This window comes from Etheostoma spectabile, unplaced genomic scaffold (genome assembly GCF_008692095.1).
Source record: "Etheostoma spectabile isolate EspeVRDwgs_2016 unplaced genomic scaffold, UIUC_Espe_1.0 scaffold465, whole genome shotgun sequence".
Lineage (NCBI taxonomy): Eukaryota > Metazoa > Chordata > Actinopteri > Perciformes > Percidae > Etheostoma > Etheostoma spectabile.
In genome coordinates this window covers 156,036-163,240 of record NW_022605616.1, presented here as the reverse complement: position 1 = coordinate 163,240, position 7,205 = coordinate 156,036, and the positions used below count along the sequence as shown (strand labels likewise).

Sequence of the window (7,205 nt, the reverse complement as noted above, 5' to 3'; positions counted from 1 at the left end):
ATATATATATATATATATATATACACACACTCACAAGACATACTCCGGATTGAAAATAATTGTTTTCTTTATAAATCAAAAATTTCAAACAAATATTGTTTTAGATGTCACCCTGGTTTAAACAAAACACAAAAACAATATGAATATATTCTTTAGGGTCACAGGCTACCCACAAACAGATTGTACACGTCTGTTTTCTGCCCTGTTAAGTGGCAGAGGAAACCACAAAACTGAAATTCCTTTTCATACGGTCTTCTTTGCAGTGACAAACTTGGCGTAACATTCATTGTTGCATTTTTTTCACATCATGCGTCTTACATCATGCATGCTGATGTCAGGAAGCTTCGACAGAGCATGGCCTGTGAGTTAAAACACTCACATAAACAAAACATTATTTTATCTTAATTTTTCTGTTCCCCAAATTCTCCATCCAGAATGAACACAATAAAAAAGACAAGGTAGCATGTAGGAATCTGCCGTGTGAGATCTTATTTTTTGCCACATTTACAAGTCTGATTTGAGGATCCCAGATTTGACTTTTAGGGATTATAGTTTTACATTATATTTGGAAGTTCCATTTTTGTTCCATGTTGGAGGTAACAATAACTGAACTCAACCACCATTACCTCAAACATGGAACATTGCAGTCATGTTGTAAAATGAACTGTATGAGTAACGTTTAGGAATTTAATCAAGGAAATCTTCTAGTTTACATTTTTAAAATTCAACGTCTGACCTGGAAATCAAATCTCAATTGAGAAACATTCATAAGGTAAGGTATGTGTGAAAAGCAGGATTTTTTTAATGGAACCTACAAGTCTTTAAAGGACTAGTTCACCCAAAATAAAAATAAAAAAGCAAAGTGACCCTTTGTCACTGATGCCCTGCTGGCTTGGTGGATGCATGGGGTATATTGTCACGGACCACCCTCTAGGCAGCATGAATGTATTTTCTGTATTTACTGGTTATCTTTAAATTATATTTCAAGACATGATCTCCTAAAGTTAAGTGTTGAATGGACAGACAGAACAGCCATTCTTGGGCTTTGACATTCAGTGGGCAAAGATCTTTTCACTTTTATTGTCTATGATTTATCAGTCCAAATAGTTTCAGTATGATTTGGTAAGGGTTTTATATTTATACTACATTCACTTCTGCTGTCACCCAAATACAATGGATACCATGGAATGAAGGACACCAGTCATCACTGGCTGTCTCTACTTGGCTGGTATTCTTTTGTTGCTTTAAACTCCAAAAACATGTACCCATTAAACTCCATTATATTAGGGTGATGGGAGACAGTAATCATAAGGGAAATAGAAAAAAACATTTAATTATTATCATTTTGGATATGCTGTTCTTTTAAAAAATTGATGTTGTTGTCTAGGGCAGATTAAATTCATAAAATGACCTCTCATGGCATCTAGCATCTCTTCAACATTGCCTTCTTTCAGCCTCTTGTTCTCTTTTTTAATTTTCTTGAATTGCAGCTGCGCTTTACTCCAGTTCCTGGGCATTAGGTACTCATCTGATGACTCCTCTTTTTCGGTTGTTTACTACACCAAAATGCAATGATAAAAAACACAAAAAAACACAGGATGAAATAGTCTGCGTCTTCCAGACGGTAGGTAATAGGTTAATCCTATCAACACGATCAACCTGATCCCCCACTTCAAAATGACAGAGATCATTTCAGTCGTGCAATGTCAGCTTCAGTAAATGAGCCAGTGTTTGGAGTCAAAGGGCCATGTCCATTAATGAAGCTTAGGCACTTCCAAATGATAAATGGTTTAATTCCTGACTACCAACACAATGTGTGCCTCGGAGTCACTCGGCAACTGACTATGTTGTGGCTTGATACGGTGAACAGTGAATCGCCCTGGTACATTGGCCAACAAATTGAAGATGTTGATTCACGTCTTGTAAAAATAAAAAACCTCCTGTTGAGATAACTAGGACACCAAGGTCAGTGAGTGAAAGGAAGTTCTGTAAAGCGTCAGAGTCGCAAGCATTTCTCCTCTTCTGTGCTCTGCCTGTTTTGAAAGGAATACTCCCTGCCAGATTTTATCATTTCTTTCTATTGGTGTTTGGCGTTTATGCATTACTGCAAGATTAGGTCAAGACTAGAAGCATAATTATGTCAGAACTGGCTCTTAAAAAATTTGTCATTGAATTTCAAAGACTGTATGATTTACATTATGAACGTACACTTGTTCACGCACATCACTCAAAGTGTTAAACACTGGGGGCCACTATGGGCAACGTCAACCTTTGCTTTTGAATCCAATATGGGCGCATGGCACATGGAACACAGCATGTTCCTTCACACATAGCTAGAACATTTCTATTGTGGAGAGAATTGCCAGAAAAGGCAACGTATACTATTAAATGTGCAAAGGTTCAGTCATTTGTTGAAAAAGTTTATTTTAATAAGCAAAGAACAGAAAAATGTGAAATTCTAAATCACAGCGTTGTAGGTTTTGGGCATCCCCCTTTGCAAGAAAATATAACAACTTCATCTAGTGTTGCCATTGCCAAGTTATGAGGAAATAACTGCTTCTGGTCATACAGCCGTTTCTTAATTGATGTTTTTTTTTTAATCACTGTCAGAAATATGACAGACAAAAGAAAAGATAACAGTGCTGTATACTTGAAAGATTGAATATTGTGTGCAATTAATGACTTAGTAGTTTTGAAGTAAAAGTGTGCACATCAAAGCCTTGCATATTGTGCATGCACCAAACATTGCTATGTTTTAGTTGAGGTACTTGATGAATCTAGCCGGCCTTCATGTAAAGATCACAAATAAATGTACAAATAAGAGTACTTTTATACGTGCGGTTAGGAAGACTGGAAACTTCAGTGCCATCTGGCCTGATACGATAATGATGAAATGTGTTGACATATTGTACGTGACATCTTTGCCAAATCCATACGAGCAGGACTTAAAGAGGCATGAGTCAAATCACAAGTCCAGTGTTGTAGCCAGTGATTTACATATTGCATAAAGAGACTTTCTACTTGATGTTTTGTGATGAGATTTTTAAGTAACTACATTTATGTACTGTGTGTGTATTTTGGATCTCGTAATGGCTTATAGTAGAAGCCTGAATGAATTATGATTATAATCAGCCAAATATGTATCTGTTTCTGTGTGGGTTAATAACACTGTCCATAAAAGATCAGGTTCAGTTCCATATATCCACTATCCAAACACAATCTAAATGAACATCCGAATTGTCCAAGCAAAGGACCACATCATCCAAATACAAAGAGCAACCTCCCAGATCCCCAACAACCCTGTTAATCAGGCGCTGAAATGTTGCTGGTGCATTTCGCAACCCAAACAAAATCTGGGAGTATTGTCAGACTTAGGCACAACAAGACAGGGTGATGCCCAACTAGAACAAGAGGATCGACGGAATGATGTCCCCGAGGGTAATAAGGCTTCAACAAATTTACATGACATAGCTGAGTAGAGGACCTGCGATCAGGGCCCCATGATAGTTCTGATCTGACCTTCTCCACAAACAAATATGGGCCAGAAAACTAGGCCTGAAAGGGTGAAGACACGATCGGCAACAGCACAAGCACTTGATCTCCTGGCAGAAAAACACGACCCTCAACCTGTTTGTTTATTTTTTTAATTTTGTCCTGTGTAGACGCCAACTTACTCTCAGCGACCTCCTGGGCTTTATAAAGTCTATACCAAAATCCACTGACATACTGCACCAGGTTTTGAGGTGGTTTCTCATTAGTCCAATTGTCCCGCAGGAGCGCCAGGGGACCCTGCACAGTGTTGCCAAATACAAGGTCACTGGAGCTAAACCCCATGCTCTTCTGGACCACCTCCAAAGCAGCCAGCATCAGTCATGGAAAACCCTCCCCCAGAACCCATCCATGTGGCTACAATATGCATGCAACATGGAATTAAGGGTTTGATGAAAACCCTCTAATGCACCCTGGCTCTGCGCGTGGTAAGCAGATGCCCGATTGTGCTTCAAAATCTGTGCAAACAAATGGGATGAAAGGTGTGACACCCGGTCTGACTGAATGACCCTGGGAACAACAGAAACATAAATGAACTGCAACAAAGCATGCACCCTAGCTGTGATTGTGCGTAATGGATATGCTGCTGGATACCTTGTGCTCTGGCACATCACCGTCAACAGGTAACTAGCATCTGATCTAGAAGCAGGCAATGGACCTACACAATCAATAATAAGGTGTTCAAACGGCATATTTAAAGGTGTGATAGAAAGCAAAATGGATTTTACCTTGTCATGGTTGAATAACGACAGTTTGGTGAGTAAATAGGACATACAAAGAAGCTCAAAATCCCATTGACAAGCCTTTCTTCTGCAAATCTCACATTTTGAAACTGACGCTGAAACTGAGGGAATCCCAACAAAGCTAAAAGGTGACATGAACATCTCAGGAACTGTAGCTTTGTCATGCCCATGGATGTATCAAAAGAATGGTTATGCCCCAAAATTTACATACAGGCCACTGACCTGAGAACAGTTCAGCATGTAGCTAAGTCAAGTGGATGTCAGCCTGAGCACGCTGCTTTGTGTACTTTCACAGGAATTACAAAGAAGAAAGTTTGGAATATTTTCCAGGTTATTGACAATGAACCAGGGTTGTAAATGCAGTGTTCCAGGCTGCACAGGTAATGGTGACAAGGAACCAAACACTCAACGGGCATGGCAGATGTTTCTCTATAAGGAGATCCCTGTGAAGTTCGAAACTCAATTGTTAATTTGCTCAAACTATTTCACCCAGGGCTGCCAACTTTTCCCAAAACCTTGGAGTGAGATTTGGGGGGGCAACCCATATTTTGCCACGTACAAAGCAATTTCTTTGGGTCTTTATCCTTCAGGGTTTAAATTGTGATTTGTTATATGTGGGGGGGTGGGGCTCTCCCTAGGGGGGTCTGGGGGTATGCCCCCCCAGGAAAAAAAATTGAAAAATAAACCATTAAAGGGCACTTTCTGGAGAGTTTTTTTGCAAAAAAATGGAGAAATCAAGTCTTACATGATATGTGCAAATCTGTAGGGTTAAGAACCTTTGCATTGTTGTAGTATCAACAGGTTTTACGGCATTCAGCATTTACATTATATGCATTATTAACTTCTTATGATATAAGAACTGACCCAGACAACGTGCCAAACATAATGAACCACATGATGAGACAGTAGCAAATCTCATCAACAGCTGAGAAGATTTGGGTCTGTGGGGAACAGGTCCAGGGGTCCCTGGTGTTGGGACAAGGGACCCAAAGTTAAATTAATGTTGAGGGATCAACTAAGACCACTGAAATTCTAAAGAATAAGAACCACTGATCTAGATAAATTCTTATCCTTTAACCTTTGTGCCAAGGTTCAGTAATGTTTGGCCCTCATCCTCTGGGCCCCACTTACTGGATTTACTTTTTGGGGAAAAAAAGACTATTTGTTCATTTCATAAAACATCAAATTAATTATTTACAGTTACATTTAGAGATGCACCGAGGTTAAAGAAGCACAATAGTGGCCCAACGTTGCAGTATAGTATATATAGTATAGTGTATATATGTAGTATATATAGTATAGTATATATAGTATAGCTCAGATGTGTTTCACCAGATTTCTGCTCATGTTTACAACTTTGTGCACATTCAAAATATAACTCCTCCCATCTCTGTTGGCCGAGATTTGGAGAGTTGTAATATAGTCTGCTGTGCATGTCATTGCTCCGCTGATATGGTGGATCTCATGCAGACCGTCTGACAGACACAGAGGCCCATTTGGGTCTCTGGTCTCTGACAAAGTTTAGAGTAGGCTGTACGCTGCGCATTATCGGAGGACTACACGGATGCAACGCGTCACTGTCCACAGCAGAGCAGGTCCACACATGAAATCGAAGTTGCTACGCTACCAGCCGCGCTGCTCACCTCTGTTGTTACAGAGAGAGTGGAACGAAGCGAAGGACGGGTTCTGTGATACTCAGAGCTCATACCTAAAGCCGGGGAAATGGGATGGATCGTAGAAAAAATTTCTCAGTTTGCGACAATTCGAAACTTTCACAGACAGGGAGTGCTCTTGAACCCCCTCACAGTCTCTGAAAGCACAACTAGTGGCTAAACAGATAAATCTATAGATAAACTCATCTATCAGAAATTTAACCGACCGGGTTGACACTTCTGCGTGAGAAATCGGGGGTGTGGCGTGTGAGCGTGTGAAACCAGTCAAATGCGTGTGTCTCACGGCCAATGCGTGAGAGTTGGCAGCCCTGATTTCACCCAAGACAGTTTTCAACTTTCTTAAAGCAGGATTTGCTAAGCTGCTGTTGCTGAAAAAAGGGCCTGTTCCGACCGTATGGTCATATCAACCACAAGCTGTAAGTATGATTTTGTTGCTAACAGCTATTAGCAATGCTAACATATCCTGTAGCTAGCATAGGTAGAAGGTGTGAGGATTTAGTGTATTGGCAATGGGGCTAACGTTTCATTTTCCTAACTGTGTTTCATTCGAATTAATACCCTGTGTTGTCATGTACGGTACATATACATTTCACGATGCCTGTTTGTCCATTTTGTCAGGTCCATTTTTATTGTGTTTCAGCAAAATAGCTAACTGAAGCTGAGTAGAATCACAACAGTTTAGTTGCTAAACTGTAAGGTTACCTACCTATGTTGATCCCATTTGCTTCAACAACAGAAGTAGAAATGTTATCATTTTAAATTATATCTAGTCAATCTGTTGAAAACAGTATTGTGTATATAGGCTACAATATATTTATTTTCATGTTTTTTTAAATTTCAGAGTACATCACAAGAACACACGAAAGACGCAGCATGCCAAACAGAGGCTCCATGTGTGGCATCTCAGGGGACACAACTGTCTCATATGACATTAAGATAGGGTGACCTATCTTTTCCGGGGACAGTCCCCGGTTTTGGTGATCTGTCCCCGGTTTTCACTGTGACTGACAAGACCCAAAATTGCAATGAAAGAAAGAAAACACTGACCAAACGTAGCCAATGGTTGCAAACCCTACACACACAGGCTCAAGACAGCCAGAGCCAGCGCTGCTCGGAGCTCAGAGATGTTGTAGAAAGCCGTATTTTACAATGCTAAAATGACTTGTCATTTAGTCTGGTGGGTTTAGCAAAGACAATTAGAAAATTAATCTGAGTCTGTCAGCAGCAAAACAAGCACTTT

The 7,205-nt window shown here is 40.0% G+C and overlaps 1 long non-coding RNA gene across 1 annotated transcript in view; it reads left to right on the top strand.

Moving 5' to 3' along the window:
• Window positions 1–7,205, top strand: part of LOC116686776 (uncharacterized) — a 19,396-nt gene that overhangs the window by 232 nt on the left and 11,959 nt on the right. The window contains exon 2 of the long non-coding RNA XR_004331356.1: window positions 5,813–5,818. This is a non-coding gene — a long non-coding RNA (uncharacterized LOC116686776). The remainder of the gene's footprint in view (window positions 1–5,812; window positions 5,819–7,205) is intronic.